The sequence below is a fragment of the Eubalaena glacialis genome, chromosome 4 (genome assembly GCF_028564815.1).
Source record: "Eubalaena glacialis isolate mEubGla1 chromosome 4, mEubGla1.1.hap2.+ XY, whole genome shotgun sequence".
Lineage (NCBI taxonomy): Eukaryota > Metazoa > Chordata > Mammalia > Artiodactyla > Balaenidae > Eubalaena > Eubalaena glacialis.
This window is the reverse complement of record NC_083719.1, coordinates 9,489,825-9,507,256: the sequence shown is the minus strand read 5'-3', so window position 1 is coordinate 9,507,256 and position 17,432 is coordinate 9,489,825. Positions and strand designations below refer to the sequence as shown.

The following is a 17,432-nucleotide window of genomic DNA, read 5'->3' as shown; positions in this document are numbered from 1 at the left end:
TTACTTGTTGGAGGGCTATGGGTATCGGTGGTCTCAGTACAGAATTTCAAATCACTCGTCTTGATTATATATATATATGCATATATTGCTGTTCTATGTGATATTTGTTTTCTGGCTCATCAAAGTACTCCTTCAAGTATTTGGCAAGGGGATTGCAAGGTTGACTCTCAGAGAAGGATCTTTTAATTATCCATGATTCCACTGACCTTCTGTCTCGACTTAAAAGTTCCTTGAAACTATGCTGATGAGCATATGCGCACTTGCTCATTTAAGAAAATACATTACCGAAGCTAGAGTCATAGATATTTGTTCATTCTTGGGTCAGGACTCCCAGCTGCAGCATATTTTCTTTAACTTACACCCTTTAAGATTATTGTCACATCTCCTTTGCACTCTTAGCTAAATTAGAACGAGACTCCCAATTTTTTTCCTTTTGTTTTTTCTTTTTCCTTTTTTTCTTTTCTTTTTTTTTTTCTTTTTTCTTTCTCTAAGTAGAGGATTGTCTTTGTGGGGAAAAAAAAAGTTGTCAAAGGTTGTGTTGTGATAGTAATGTTTCACACTAAACTAGCAGGGGGTGACATGGTCAGGGAAGGAAAAACTGTTGTTATGTACATATTATGATGTGTAGGATAGTTTGGGGATGAGTGAAATAACTGAAAACATACCCTGCCATTAAAGTTATGAACACCTGTGCTTATTTTTATGGATCATTTTTAAATTGGAAATGCCTGCAAGTGAAAGGACTCAATGTGCATGATGGAAAACAAACACCATGGTGCTTCTGTGCATTGGCTTCCTTGCCAGTGGATGTATGAGGCCAACACAACTAAAGGAACACCCTGCTGTGTACTTACGCATCCATTTCATGATTTGAAAAGAATTGGATACTACCAAAATTTGGATTTGCTCCAGCACAAATCCCTTGTCTTGAAGCACTCTCTGTGGTGGCTTATATCATTGCCAGAGAAACTCAGCCCCATGCAAAAGGTTGAGGTGTTGATGGCTTCAATCAGAAAGGAGATGGCAGCAATGCCTGTGCCCCATGATGCTGTCTACCACAGCACGCCCTGCGCTTCTTGTGATATTTGAAGCTGCTATGAAAGAAATGAAGGCTGGCTCCTCCCTTGCCTTTAGCTCTGCTTCTGACAGATGCTGGGTGTCACTCATTATGTGCCCCTGAGCATCATCAGAAATTTCTGTGTGAGCCCCATTTGGAAACATCAAAGGCAGGTAAACTCTTCAGAATGTCCACAAGTTTCCTTTCCTGGTAAAGCTTTGGCTGTAGGAAAGATGCTTGGACTTGTTATACCTAGAAAACGTATGCCTCTTATTCTGCTCCTTTTGAGAAGAACAAAAGTTTGCACCCATTATCAAATCATGACCCGCTGTTTCCTCATCAGCATGAGCTTGTGGCCCAGACTCTCTCCTAGAAAAAATGCTGTCTTCTGCTATGATGCCATCCAAGCCATCAGAGCCGAATGGATTCAGGGTGACAGTGGTTGCTACTTCAATAGATGTTTTCTGCCTTTCCAGAGGCAGGGTCTTATTGTGCCCGGCTGAACTTCAGGCATGAATTTCACCTTTTTCAAAGAAAACTAGGTTGTCAAAACATTTAGACTGGCTGAAGCTCCTGGTTTCGGGAATTGCCACGGTGGATGCTGTTGAAAAACAACAAGCACATTGGCCAAGCTACCCCTCTAGGAAAGGAAGTCCGAGGCAAGCATCTAGGAGAGCAATCCAGCATGGAAGGAATCGCCGCCGCAGGTCAGTCTTTAGTGACAGAGCCTTCTAAATTTCCACGCTGGTGGAAACCTGGGGCCGCCTGGAAGCCTGCGAGGCTCGCTGATTTCCATTTAAACGGAGCGGCAAGATGCAAATCTAGCCAAAGCTGACTCCACTGCCTGAAGAAAAAGTCAAATGAGGCGAAGGGATTCACCTCCAAGAGGCTTAGAGAGTCATTTTCATCTTCAGCGCCAGCCATGGTCAACCGCCAAAGTGCGCTGTGCGAGCTGGGATTCTGCTGGCACCTGCAGAGCTTTGAGAGTCCACGATTTCAGTACCGCCAACCCAATTTCCCTGCAAGGTTATCCGGTCCTCCATTTCTCTTATGTGTCCTCCTCTTTCCTCTCCTCTGAGAGTCTCGGACTCAGCTTCTGTGCACCGGTGCCGAATCGAATCTCGGAGACAGAGTTTTGGGTGAAGTAGAAAAGAATAGCTTTATTGCTTTGCCAGGCCAAGGGGACACAGCAGGCTCCTGTGTGTCCCCGTGCATCCTAACCCAGGGGCATTGGGTGAGGAGTTTTATAGCCATAGTTCAAAGGTGGGGGTGCTGATAAGATTAGGGTGTGTGCAGGGCCTGCACTCCTTTCATCTGGTCTCAGGTGATCTTCGTGATGAGCTTCTCTGGTTCCTTTTAATCTGGCCTCAGGTGGTCTTCTGTAGAATGAAGAATGCTGACATCTTCCATTTATTGGGGGTTTTAGTTCTATAAAGAGCTCAAAAGATATCGTTATATATGTTCCTTGAGGTGAACCGGCACCCTGCCGCAATGCTGCACTGTTGTTTCTTGGCTGTTCCTCCCTTGTCGCTATGTTCCCTCCCTTCTCTGATTAGCAAATGTTTGAATCTGCCCTTTGGGACTCAGGGAAGGTCATGGAAGCTGCAGTCTGTTCCCTACAAACAAGGAATGGGGCCGGAGCGGGGAGGGGGGGGACACAGAAAGGCTTCTGTGCCTAGGAGCCCCACAGGGTCCTGCTCGGTTTCAGTCTCTGCCCAAGTGTGATGAACTTTCTACTCCAGTAAGCTTTTCTCTGTGAGTCCAGGCCTTTCGCTCATTCCTTAGTTGCTCATTTCTCAAATGCTTTTGAATGTCTATGGGCATCGGGTGTGTGCTAAGCCTTGGACATCTGCACATGCAGGCTTGGCGGTCAGCTAACCCACACCAGCACAGCCACCTTGATGCTTCTGCCAGCGCCTGCTGTAATGGTTGGGGACCCTGCTGTGAATTGTCACACCCTGGCGTTACTGGCTGCTAATCATTAAAAGAGATGTCCTGGCAAACGTGTCCATGTTTTAGAAGCTTAACTAGACGAGCATAAAAAGAGGTGATGGCGGGCTTCCCTGGTGGTGCAGTGGTTAAGAATCCGCCTGCCAATGCAGGGAACACGGGTTCGAGCCCTGGTCCGGGAAGATCCCACATGCCGCGGAGCAACTGAGCCCGTGCGCCACAACTACTGAGCCTGCGCTCTAGAGCCCGTGAGCCACAACTACTGAGCCTGTGTGCCACAACTACTGAGCCGGCGTGCCACAACTACTGAAGCCCATGCGCCTAGAGCCCGTGCTCCTCAACAAGAGAAGCCACTGCAGTGAGAAGCCCGCGCACCACAACGAAGAGTAGCCCCTGCTCGCCGGAACTAGAGAAAAGCCCGCGCGCAGCAACGAAGACCCAACGCAGCCAAAAATAAATAAATAAATTCATGGAAAAAAAAGAGGTGGTGGCTTTGGCGGGTGGAGTAGAGGGTAAAAGGATCACTTCACTTCTGTTGTCACAAGGATCCTCCTCAAAACCTTTTTGGAATTAGGTTAGACACTCGTGCATGAATCAAAAAAACAGTGATTCAAACGTAACAACTCTGCCCATTACTTCCTTTGTTAATTCTTCGGCAGACCTAATTGTTCAGCAAGGAATAGAGACATCCCAGGCCCCTCTAGTACACGAAGTTTCTTCTGCTGTATTTTCCTTCCTGCCTGTTACTGATTTGTGAAAACAGATGTGCATTGGAAAAAAATTAGGAAGGGAGGGTGACAGACACTTTGAATTCGTTTCTAGATATTTACAAACTAGGATGTTTTGTAAACAAATATTCGAAAGAACAATTTTAGTGATTTAAAAAAAAAATAAAGCATGTTTATAAACCAGACTTTAGATTAGACTTAAGCTCTATATCCAGAAGGATCGAGAGCACCAAATTATAAACAATAAAAGACTAAAAGAACTAAATGACTTTGCAGAACTTTACATTATTTACTGAGTATTCCTTGGCAAACAGTTTGAACAATAATAAAATGTTAAAAATTGAGGTATTTACATGCATTTACATTCAACACCTAACCATTCTTGCTTAAAAAAGACAGCTGCCTGTTTGCACTTCAGTGTCTATTCATAGCAGAATATATTTTGCCACTGCCTGTTAGGCCTTGCAATAAATAATTTTCTTCCTATGCAATAATTACTGTGAGATGATGATCAGAATTTTATTTAAATCCAGTTGAAGCTATTTTATGCTGGCCATTACTTGAAATGTTCCTAAGCAAATAAACCTTGATTAGAACTGCTGCCTGTTCTTTGGGCTTGACTAATGCAATTTTTCTCTCCCTAAAGATGGAAATAACCTAAATTTTGCAATGCCCAACTAAAGATTTCAGAATGCTTTACAAATCATAATAAAACAATCTTTATTAAACCATAAAACTTAATAAATAAGTTTTATTTCGGTTGAAAGCAAGTGTCCTTAAGAGTTCTACTTCTCCAAGAGCAGAGTATATTTTTTCATTTTATGCTTCGTGCACCCAAATAGTCTTTTCTTTTAATTAAGGAGACAGACCTCAGTTTAACTATTTTACTTACTAGCATTAGGTCATTTGATTTAATGCCTAGTCTCCAAAGGGCTCCGAAGTTGAGTTATATGCCCTCAAAATTCATATGTTGAAGTCCTAACCCATAGACCCTCAAAACGTGACTCAGATGTAATTAGTTAAGTTAGGATGCTAGAGTAGGATAGGCCCCTAATCTGATATAGCTGATGTCTTTATGAAAAAAGGAAATTCGGACACAGACACATACAGGGAGAATGCCATGTGAAGATGAAGGCAGAGATCGAGGTGATACTTCTACAAACCAAGGAACACCAAAGATTCCCAGTAAACCACCAGAAGCCAGGAGAAAGGCGTGGTCAGATTCTCCCTCACAGCCTCAGAAGGAACCAAGCCTGCTGACACCTTGATCTTGGATTTCTAGCCTCCAAAACCATAAGTCTGGTAGACAAAGTGTAAATATTACTAAATATTATCTCTACTGCCGATGGAAGCCAGGTTGGAGGCATTACTCTGTGTCTGTTAGCCAGTGGGCTTACTATTTCAAAAGAACTCTGGGGTGTAACAAACACCCTTTATGGAAGGAGACACTGGAACAGAGGAGAAGCATTTTCCCCACTAACATCCTCCAGCCTTTTTTTTTTTCTCTTATTTTATTTCTATGATCAGCCAGAGGCATGGCTCATCTCTCCAAAGCAGGAGGCAAGCATTTTGTCAAAGTAGCCTTTCTTCCATCTTCCTGGGGCTTTTTGGTCTTCACCTGGGACTCCTGGTGGGCATTTTATAAATTATACCAAGTGGTACTGAAATGGGTCAGAATAGCACATTATTTAAGTCAATCCGGGGTCACTGTCTTCCCAAGATTTAAAATTAAAACCCAGATTTATTTTTTATCCCAAATAATGTCCAGCCATGTTATCCAACATAGCATATCAGAGGTTTTGCAATAATGTTAAGCATCATCATAAAGATAAAAATGAACAGAGACATTCAAGTAATGAAATGCCAGCAATGTAGAGATGCTTTGAATTTTAATATAATCCCCACCAAATACCAAGTTCCCAAGGAGAAATTAAAAATCAAAGTTTAAATCCACTTTCATGTTGAAGTCCAAAGACATTAAAGTTCAAAGGAATTAAAGCCAAAAAATCAATATCTCTTGCCATTGTGTGTTAAAGTTCAAAGACCACGATTCTTAAGTTAACTAAAGTGTAAAAACCATCCTCCCCAACTTCTTTATTCTACATAGTCTCTGCCAGAAGGGTTCTCTGGGGTTTGGTTTCTTCAGCAACAGGGGCTACCTCACACTGGAACTGGTGACATACTTTCAGGGGCCTCAGAAGATGCATTATTTCAGTGTCAGCTCCCACTCATCTCACTGTTTAAGGATGTGAACCCTGGCGTGTGCCCATCACCTTTAAGAAAGAAGCCACCCTCGGCCCTCAAGAACAGTTATCCCAGACACAGGTGGGTACCCAGGACCAGCCGGAATCAAGACCATGGCAGTCACTTACTGAAGTCCACAAATTTCCACAAATTAAGCCCTTAAAACAATGCAAATTTATTATCTTCCAGTTCTGGAGGTTAGAAGTCCGACACAAGTCTCACTGGGCTAAAATGGCAAAAATCAAGGTGTCAACAGGACTGTGTTACTTTCTGGAGACTTTAGGGGGCACAGGCCTTGCCTTTTCCAGCTTCTAGAGGCCATCCACATCCCTTAACTGTGACCCACTTCCTCTGCTTTCAAAACTGGCAACATGGCATCACTGGTGAGTCTTCCACAGTCACATTTCCCATGACTGCTGCCTGGAATGGTCCCCTGCTTTTAAGGACCCACGTAACTAGATTGGGCCCACCGGCATCTCCAGGAGACTCTCCTCATCTCAAGATCCTTAAATTAATCGCAGCTTCAGAGTCACTTTTGGCATATAAGGTAACATATTCACAGGTTCTGGGGATTAGGATGTGGACATTGTTGGAGGACCATTATTTTGCCAACCACAGTATCAGCGGAAAGATGAGTAAATGAAGATCTCCTTGGATTCAGTGAGTCCGATGAGGCCAGTCGGGTGGTACCTGGCTTCCAGAGCCCACAATGGGTGAACTTAAATTGACTCAGGAGAAAAAAATCCCAGCAAAAGGTTAATCTAGGTGTTATGCATTCATGCATATAGTCCCCTCTTTGGGAAACTGGAATTGTATGCGTCGCTGCCATCTTGGAACATTTAGATGCCTTCACCAGGTGTGTCAGCCGGGGTTTGAGCAGAGAAGCATGAGCAGACCGAGTGGTGTGGAGAACGGGATTCATTATCAGAACGAGACCTGACATCCCAGCAGGAGCTGGTGAAGAAGTCTGCGGAAGGCTGTACCTCTGTGTCTGGTGCTGGGGCTGAAGTTGACGTAGGTCGGCAGGTAAAGATGAGGAAGGAAAGCTGAATATGAAGCAGGGGAGAGCGAGGGCCAGCGGGCACCCGTGAGGACAGCCTGGCGCCCTCTTCTGCCTCTCCTTGGCTGCACACTGGCTACATGAGAGACGCACGAAAGCTGGCGCCCTTTGCCATAGCCCTTTGCCTGGCCCAGGACATGGGGAAGCACGGTGCCCCCCAGCCTCCAGAGCTCACCGCCTGCTGCTTCCCCGAACCTTCCAGATTGCCTGCAGATTTCTCCCCTGACAACCTCAACCTGGAACGTGCAGGGAAGGGAATTCTGGGAGGCGTGGCTGCAGCTCTGCGGGGCGACACAGCACAGACCCACCACAGCAGGTGTCATCAGAGGGGACTCCTTTCCCTTCCTACGTGCTTGAAACCTTTGACTGTTAATTTCCTCTTTGGGAGTTGGGTGTCTCAGCTCTGCGCCGAGGGCGTGCGTGCTGTCTGATGACATGCCTTCCGCGCTCACTTGTTCACAGATGCCTCTCAATCCTGCGCCACACAGCTCTCTCCCTGCTCTGTACTTTGTGAAATCGCCTAGCCCCATGCAGGGTGCGGAATCCCCCTCCACAGATTCCCAGACTGAAGACACTCTTTCTTTTTTTTTTTGATGTGGACCATTTTTAAAGTCTTTATTGAAGTTGTTACAACGTTGCTTCTGTTTTATGTTTTGGTTTTTTGGCCATGAGCCATGTGGGATCTTAGCTCCCCGACCAGGGATCGAACCCGCACCCCCTGTATTGGAAGGGGAAGTCTTAACCACTGGGCCGCCAGGGAAGTCCCTGAAGACACTGTTGATGTCGCTGAAAAGGGTGCTTCCAGGAGCACCTCTGCTCTGTGCTCCTCAAGTCTCTGTCTCTGTTCGTGTTCTGGGCCCTGAGATCCACGTCTTCCTTTTAACCGCTGTGATGGGATGCATGTCTGTGAAGCATTCCCCTCTGCTCGTGCCCCGTACCTTTCAGGAGAACTCAGCTGAGTTTCCACCTGTTACACCGGCGTCCTCGGTTGGACACTCTGCTTCCTAGCATGCGTAGGGAGAGCATTGCTTGCTGGAATTGAGTTCTGCGTTCCCTTGACTTTCCCTTTGCCCTTGAACCTGAAAGCACTCTAGCAGCGACGTGCTTTTCTAACATTCCTCTAGATTCCAGAACAGGAGTTGGCAAACTTTTTCTGTAAAGGGCCAGATGGTGACACTGTTCTAGCTTGTAGGCCATAGAGTCTCTGCTACAACTATTCAGTTCTAATACCGGGTGAAAGCAGCTGTAGACAATACATAAACAAATGGCGTGGCTGTGTTTTAATAAAACATTATACATAAAAGCAAGTGGCTGGCACCCAGGTCATAGTTCATAGGACCCTCTATTACCCCGTCTCTTCCATAGCCAAGTTCTGAATGCAATAAAGAGGGAAGCCACCTCATCAACTCCTCATTCTAAGGGGTCAGGTTGGAGGCCAGGCTGCAGGTTTGTTTGCCCAGCAGGTTTGCTAATCCAGAAGCTCAGAATTAGGCAGAGGTATCCACCAACGCACAGGCTGCAGAGGGGCCAGGGCAGCCTTCCTCCCCCTCTACCAGCCTCCAGGGACACATCCCATGGAGCCCAGGGGAACCAGAGTTCCCTGTGGCCACTTATTCCCAAGAGGAAGAAGGACAGAGCTGATCTAAGCCCCGCGTGCCCACTGACTACTTGAATCAGTCCCTGCACTCCCGGGGAAGAATGAGTGAGGGGTGTGGGAGAAGGCTGTTTTACATTAATTGGGCTCCATTCAGAGAAAGGAAACAACAGCCCTGGGGAAGAATCATTCCCCACCAACCCATTGCTGTGAATTCTAATGGATCCCTGAAGGCGAGAAGAAATCAGTGTTTGTGCTTCATCTGCCTGTTGACCCCAGCTCATCTCCTAACCAACTTTGTATCTCACACATTTTTTATAGAGATGTCTGCTCTTATCCTCTGTCATTTTAACCATTTTAAGGGTTACCTCTCTCTATAGTCGATTGCCCAGTTATATCCAAATATATATATATCCAAAAGACAAAAACAAACCTGAGCACTAGTTCTGATTTCTGATTTCCTCTCCAACCAGACTGAAGGAGGTCTGTAGGCCGTGGGTCTAATTTATTCATTAAACAAATGCTTGTGGCGTGTCTACTATGTGGCAGTGAGGTTTAGGTGCTTGGGATATAGGAATAAGTACCCAGGTACCTTCTAGCCAGAGACCATCTCTAGGGTATGGCACTCCTCCTAATGGCCAAGATGGTGGTACCTGTGCTCCAGGGAGCTGGATGGAGAAAGAGAAAAAAAGGGCACAGTTGGGAGAGATCGTGGATTTCAGTTGATTTCAAAATAAAGAAGTGAACTATAACAAGACTTTAAGTGTAATTTCAATATGCATCAACAGAACCATTGCAGAATGTTTCAAGCTAGGAACTCAGAGGCCTGCCCCCATAGAGCTTATGTTGCAGTGGACAAGCAGATAATAAACCTGTAATTTCAGGGAGTGGCAAGTACCGTGATGAAAAATGAAGCAGGCTAAGGAGATCAGAAAGTGATGGGAATTTATTACTTGGAATGAAGCTCAGCTTAAAAAAATGAAAAGCCCCAAATAAAGCTGTGTTCACTAAGATGAACGTTTCTTTCTCTCTTCCGTAAATGAAGTCTGAAGGTTGTAGGTGATAACACAGCTGTGTCCCATAGTCTTTAGAAACCCAGCCTTCTTCCAGTCATAGATCATATTCTTTAGGGTGTGGCTCTCTTATTAACGACCAAGATGGTGGCACCTGTGTTCCAATGAGCAAGACACTTTGATATACAGTGTTTTAAAGGAGTTTATGCTTCCTTATGTTATGGTAAGATAAGACGTTGACTGTAAATCAGTTCTACAACCCTTCTTCATTACACGTTCCATAGGGCAGAACACCAGTGAATGTATCTAAAGCTGTCATGTCACATTATTTCCTGTGTATTACATTCTTCCTGCTCCTCAAGGTGCCTAACCTAAGAATCAGGGTGTTCTCTGCATTCGTGTATCCCCGAAAGGGATGAACAAACATTCCTCAGTACCCACCACTTACCAATCATTGTGCTGGGTCCCCTGAGCCTGGAATTAAAGGAGTTGCTCAGTGTCACCGCTGGGCTCTGGTACATGCCTGGTCCTCTATTTCCAGTGCCTGTCTGCTTTACAACAGTGATTTCCCAATCCCCACCCCCAGCAATCAAATACAGATTTCCAGGCCCAGGATCTCTATGGTAATAGCCTGGGACTCCACATTTTTAATAAAATCCGACAGCAGTTCTCATGATCATGGATGTTTCAGGAGTATCACTTTCTATTCTCTCCAGGCCAACAGTTACCACTGTGGGTTAGGAGGCATGGACGTATTTTGAGAGATGCCAGAACAGTTTGTTGCTAATAGTAATGGAGTTATGAAAACATGTGGGTCATTTATCATTTTTTGCAAATTAGAAAAAATTTGAGGTTACCGCTTATTCTAATGTGCTTGCCCATGTGAGAGAGAAACAGTGGGGTGACTTCTAACAAACATAGCAGAAATTGCCTATAACGGTTCCCTAACTTACAGCCCGCAGTAAGCAACTGTTATTGCTGGTACTGTGAGCTGGGATGGGGCTTGCCACTGTCACAGCCCTCTACTTCCCTGCAAAACCTTTTGGGGTTTCCTCAGGACCTCTGTTCACCCACCTGAGCCTACTGCATGAGTGCATCCCATTTTCCATGCTGCCGAGGTAACGTGTTGGATGTTCCCAGACTGTCTGAGGTTGTCTTCATTTTTCACTGCCATGATCACTGGTTGCTGATGACGTGAAACATACCCATGCTTACCTACAATTAAGTTTCAGAGCACGCCAGCACGTTGGAAAGGTTCAAAGGAAAAGTATTGCCAGGGGCACTGTGTCTTGCTTTGTTTATTTGTCCGGATGGAAATGTACAGTGTGTTTTACTTGTTAGGTCTGACAGTGCATAACTGATTTGTGGCTCTACTTTGCAACCCACGAGTTACAAGTTAATTAGAAGCACTTTTCCCTAATTATATTTGAGAGTTTGCTCTATTTGTTCTACAATTATCACAAAAAATTACATTAACTAGTGTTAACGAACATACATTGAAATCCCCACCGGATCCTGGAGGAGAGGAGAGAATTAAAGAATGTCTGCATCCCCAGCCCAACATCTGGTTTCCTTCCCAGCAGATGTTTTTATTTGTTATTCTCCACGAAATGGTCAAAACAAACTTCTTTCCTGGTTGTCCCTTAGAGCAGCAGTCCCCAATCTTTTGGGCACCAGGGAATGGTTTCGTGGAAGACAATTTTCCCACGGACGGGGGGTGGGGGGGAGCGGGATGGTTTCAAGATGATTCAAGCGCATTGCATTTATTGTGCACTTTATTTCTATTATTATTACGTCAGCTCCACTTCAGCTCATCAGACATTAGATCCCGGAGGTTGGGGACCCCTGCCTTAGAGGATGAAACTCAGCCTGGCAGGGAGAAGCTTCGGTTTGGGTTTGCGTGCACTAAATTATCTTCACAGAGCAACTTTCTCTTCCAGTGGGCTGCCCATCATGACTGAGGGTACATTTGCCATCATGGCAGCTGGGTGCCATTGACGAGGTGCCCCCCGCCCCCATGGGAATGCCCAGAAGAAGAATCTCTGTGAAATGATTTCTTAACACAGGGACCTGTATCATAGAGACCGGTAATCCCAGAGAAATGAGGAAATTGTCCTTAGCAGGCAGGCTTCCCGTCCATCGCTTTCTTTCCTGGGTTCTCCAGTGTTTACCTGAGCAACCCTGTGTGCAAGGTCAAGTGGATGATATAAAATATAAAAATGATGTAGGTATGAGCTGTGTCCCCAAGGAGTTGTCAGTCAAGTATGAGAGAGGAGACACATGGGTACAAAGTAAGCACCGAGAAAGAGCCCTAAGAACTTACAGGAGCAAAGCGAATTCTCAGGCGAAGAGATCAAGAAAGACTTACTGAGGAAAGTAGTGTTTGAACAGTAGTCTCCCCTTATCCGAGGGTTCACCTCCACGGTTTCAGTTACCTGCAGTCAACCGTGGTCTGAAACTATTTAAAAATTCCAGAAATAAGCAACTGCTGATAAGTTTTAAATCGTGTGCCGTTCTGAGCAGTGTGATGAAATCTTCACGCCCGGAAGTGAATCGCCCCTTTGTCCAGCGTGTCCCGCCCATTAGTCACTTAGTAGGCGGCTGGGTTATCAGATGGACCGTCGGGGTATCGCAATGCTTGTGTTTGAGTCACCCTTATTGTATTTCATAGTGGCCTCAAAGTGCAAGAGTAGTGATGCTGGCAATTCGGATATTCTCTTACCGTGCCTAACTTATAAATTAAACTTTATCATAGGTACATATGTATAGGAAAACAACATGCTCTAGGTAGGGTTCAGTACTGCCTGCGGTTTCAGGCATCCATCGGGCATCTTGGAACGAACGCATCCCCCTCAGACAAAGGGGTACGACTCTCATGGGTTCTAAAGATGGGCATGAGTTTGGCTTTCAGATAATTGTAGCAGGAGAATAAAACACGAGTCCAGAAGGTAGTGGGGTTACAGCTCCCCTAGGTGATCCTAGCATCACCTCTCCGCCAATAAGAATGAACCGAGTGCGTCACTCGCGCGCATGCGTGGGAGAGCGTGCGCGCTACCCCACACACGCAACGCAGAGTCAGTCCCTTCTGTATCTCTGATGTTGCCCCTCTCCTCGCCTCAAGGCCCAAGGCCGCCTGCTTCAAACAGTTCTGGTTTTCTCTCTCCATCCATGTGTACCTTTTAATCTCTTACCCTTCTAGAAGCCGAGCGCCTTTCGCGGGGAGGGCATCCGCAGGATGGTGCTTTACCATTCTCTATGTAACTTGATCTGCTTCACCTGAATATTGATGGAGGTCCTCCCAGGGCCAGCATTGTTCCCTTCAATGAGAAACAACGTGCACACGCTCTTAATTCACAAACAAACAGTCATCAGGAATTAATTTACTATGCAAATGACAGCTGTCCAACTTAAAAGTTTGGAAATTTTTTCAAATAACTTTTAAAACACGGAAACTTGAGCATAAAAGTATTCAGTACTTCACCTTGAGCAGTCCCATAACAAATACATGTAGTACTTAAAATAATGAGAGACATTCGCTGAAAGAGCCACTTGTCCTACATTCCATGTGGCTTTCATGCATGTTGGATTTTTTTTTGTTAGAGAAAATGGATTTTAATTCATAAACTGATTTCCATCTTCAAATGGCATACCTGCTCTGTTCAGAAATATAGTTTTGAAGCTTATCTTTGCAGTTACTAACTAAAAGCAAACATGAGCAGGTATTCTAATCTGATTTCCAGATATATTTAATAGTTATAATCATATTTTACATTCATAAGTATCAGTAGTAAAAAGGCTATTTCCATTCCTCACATTTTATGTTGAGATTTTTTTTTAGACTAAAAAACATTATCCTCCGTTTTTTATTCTTCATGCACAATTTTTTTTCCTGTGAAGTTAGTGAGAGGCTGTAACATGCTTGGAATGTAAGGCTGGGAAATACGAACTCCAAAGCAGTCAGAAAATGTTTTTATTAATAAAAAGAGATCTTGGATATTAACTGTAGCAGTTTTTGTTTTGTTTCAGTTCTTTGTTTGCTTTTTAAGTGGCTTTATAGTCTGGATGGAGCAGATGTTTAATTTTATATTGGTTCCAAGCATGCTCAGGGCAATGAAAGAAAAGAGTTTAAAAAAGAGAGAGAGAGAAGAAAAGTACATTCGTTTCTCTTTGACAGTGGAGCCTCAGCTCCGGGGTATCTTTTCCAGATGCTCCCCTTTTTCCTTTGACTCTGAAGACGTTTTCTGATATGTATAATCACTTATACACCCCCCATCACACGTATCCTTCACGAAGGGCATTTATAGGCGGGATGGTGTTAAATTGCTTTACCCTCCATGCCGTTTTCAGGAGACTTCCCAATGCTTTGTTAAATTAACAGGAAGTAGAAATTTGTGTTTAACCCTCAGTTGTGGTTATAAGATGAACATGCATCATTTAGGATTTTCAAGCAGTTTGTCAATTTAATAATTTTCTGCAAAACTACCCTTGATATTAATTTAGTTATTGGAGTATGTAAACACAGATGTGAAATTTTATTGTCATGTATAAACTTCACATTGAGTACAACTAGTTGTTTATGACTTGAACCTAATGAAAATGGGATCGAAAAGAAAGAAATGACCATGTGATTCCAGGATGAGAACTTTCCTATAGGCAAGCACTAAGTCTGACTAAATAAGCCACACAATCAGTGAAAGGAAAGGGATACCTTGCTACAGTTTGTAGATGAACCTCCAAACATCAGGGCCTTATGAAAAGTCTTTTTACCCCAGGGAGTCCCCTTGCCATCTCTAGGTAGCTTTGCTACAGCTTCCATTAGGGCCGAGATGTAATGTAACAGTATCTGAGTTGCGGTCGAAACAGCTATATCTATGCAAATTAGTTTTAAAAAATCATTAGGCCACAAAAAGTCTGTCTGACAAATGAAATTTTCAAGGACCCTAGCCTACAGCCACTCTTGGCATCATGTCTTCCAACTGTCCCCAATTTCTTCTGCTGTATCTGTTTTATACAAACACTGTTGAATCCTTGGCAGAGATCACCAGTAGTAAGAGCTGAAGGCAGTAAGTTGAGGGAATCACCCGCACTAAGTGTTCTGAGAGCTTTGGGAGATGTGGAAGAATAAAGTTACCCAGACACGGGTGGGGGGAGAGAGAGGCTGAAGTTAAGGTAAATCTGCTTAAAATGCCAACTGTCTCCCATTCATCCCTCTTCTCCAAAAAATAAAAGGCGCTGCCATACACACGCCTACCTAGGCATGCACACACTCATGCAAGCGTGTCTGTGCCATGCAGGCGTGCTTACACAGACACACACACGCTGACACACACACGTGCGAGGAGCCCCGGGTTTGTCAGACATTTAGGTCCCTTGCACAGCCCTATCCTTACTCTGCCAGGCTCAGTTCTGCCTTAGAAGGACTGCTGTCCCCAGCTCCCTTTGGGTAACTGTTTTATGCACTGGACTTAGCAGGGACCTTATAATTCTCCAACAGAGCTTTGCAGTTTCCTCCCCGCGGCTCACCGCAGCTTCCCTGGGCACGGCATGCACTGCTCTCCTGTTGGCATGGTCTCGCCTCCTGCTCCCTGGGAGAAGTACCCCCAGAGGTGTCTATCCTGAGCCCCCAGGAGGCTGTAGCTAAGAGGTAGTATGTGACCCAGAGAGGAGGAATGACCGGCTGCCCTTTGCATTATAATTTGTTCTGGAATCCCCTACAGAGTTTCTTATGCCCCAGGCATTACACAAATACCTTTTTTCCTTCTTTACTTCTGTGCCTTTCTGCTTGCTGGGCTGGAGACGGATCCAAGTAAAGGCTTCCCCTCTGGTCCCTGAGTCCACGTTCCCCATCACGGCATCCTGCTCATGGTATCTGGTGGCTGGTTCTCACTCAAGTCAATTCTCTCCTAGGAGGCTTTCCCGCCCCACTGGTCAGTTACGGCCTAGCCTGACCGACCTCCCCAGATACATCTAGGTCCCCACGGTGCACAGGGCTTGAGTTTTTCCCCAGAACGTCCTGAGCCTCTGTTCTAACAGATTCTGCCAGCTCCATGTCTCCAGGCTGCCAGGAGTGCCCAGTCCTGTCTGAACTCAGCAGTGGACACAAGTACCAGCTTAGATTTGAGTCAGCATCCCTGCCACCCATGAATCCTTTACGGCAGTAGTCAGCTCACATCATAACAAGTGTGCATATTTCAGCTGGGTTCTCCGAGGAACCAGCTTGCATCTCCATGTTTGCTGTGGAGTAGCAGGACCAGGGGGGTCTTGCCCAGCTGAGCCCTTGGGCAAAGACAGAGAAGGGACAGGTGTTACCTGCCTTGGGGGTCAGGGACCTCAATAGATCAGCCCACCTCCTTGCAGGCACCGTGATGCAGAGATGCTACAACATGAGAGGCATATGAGCATCATTTATGATTCAGTGTCTAAAATTTTAAAGTGAGTTCTCAACCAATCACAATTATCTTTTTTTCTTTTAATGCTTTAAATATTAACCTGGAATTCTACCTTCGAAATAAGTGTGTTACAGTTTAAGCCCACATTATCCTACTTTCTTTGCTAGTTACAGAATGAGTGCCGTAGGCGCAGCCTTCCTTCCATGAAGATCAGTGTTGTAAGTTATTTCCTCAAAGAGCAGAGTCCTTAGTTCATTATTCCCAGCAAGTGAAAAGTGTGTCATTGTCATTATCGCCATGTTGGGATGAGAAGGGAACATTGAAAGGCTAACATCATATGTCCCAAACCAAAAGTTCTTTCTTATTTAAATAGATTCAATTATTAGAATACCAATACATGCTTTCTCCAAGCCAATTACGTGTATTTATAAAATTAGATATTATCCAGGCTTACCTATTCTGAGAATAATTTAAACCTTTAATTGGAGGGTATAAATAAGATGAAATGTCCTCAGACCTCAAACTTACTAACTTTTAGGAGTGAAGGTCAGAATATGATTTCATAAAACCACATCTCTAACAAAACATCCCTTTGTGAAAAGAATTGGAGGTATTATAGAGTGTCAGTGTGATGTATCTGTAAATATATATATGTATATATGTATTTAAAGGCATAGTCCATATTTTAAACTATAGCCTTGTTTTAGAAAATGTAGTACAGTGTTCTGCTTTTATCTTTAAAATGAATGTCCATGTGATTTATCTTGAAATGTTTCCATCGAGGAAAATGTGCCCATCTGAAATGGAGAAAACTTAATCAAGCTATGAAAAATTGCTTATTACGGAACATACCAACCAACTCCATAATTAATAAATCATTGTAAAATATTCGAGTTATCTCTGTGGGGTAATTTTAAATAAGAATTTTTGAGCTATGAAATATAGTAGTTATGTAGTCTCAAAAAGAACACTAAAACATAGGTCTTTTTTTTTAAGACATATCTTTATGTCTTAAAAAAAAATTTAAATAGAGGATAAATTTAATAGCTAAATTTAAATAGAGGATTCATGATATATTTGTCTTCCTTGTACACTAACTTGATAACAATCATTATATTCTTTTCTGGGTTGAAATGATTAAAAGTTGCGACTCCTCTGAGTCTAATTAATTTTAATGATGAAAATTTATGTACTATAAATTTCTAATTTTACATACACTTTTAAAAGTTGTAAAATTCTACAAGGCTCCATCGATTCCTCTCATCTCAGATATACCAGGCTTCCTCATTTGCCCTTCCTTTCATTTTGTGGGTACCATCTTCCATCATGAGCCATTATTAATCATACTTTCCCCAGCCAGTGCTGATAGGACAGATTTCCCATTTACGTTGCATAGC

At 44.0% G+C, this 17,432-nt stretch overlaps 1 protein-coding gene across 3 annotated transcripts in view; it reads left to right on the top strand.

Moving 5' to 3' along the window:
* Window positions 1-17,432, top strand: part of CTNND2 (catenin delta 2) — a 975,434-nt gene that overhangs the window by 738,512 nt on the left and 219,490 nt on the right. The window lies entirely within an intron of this gene.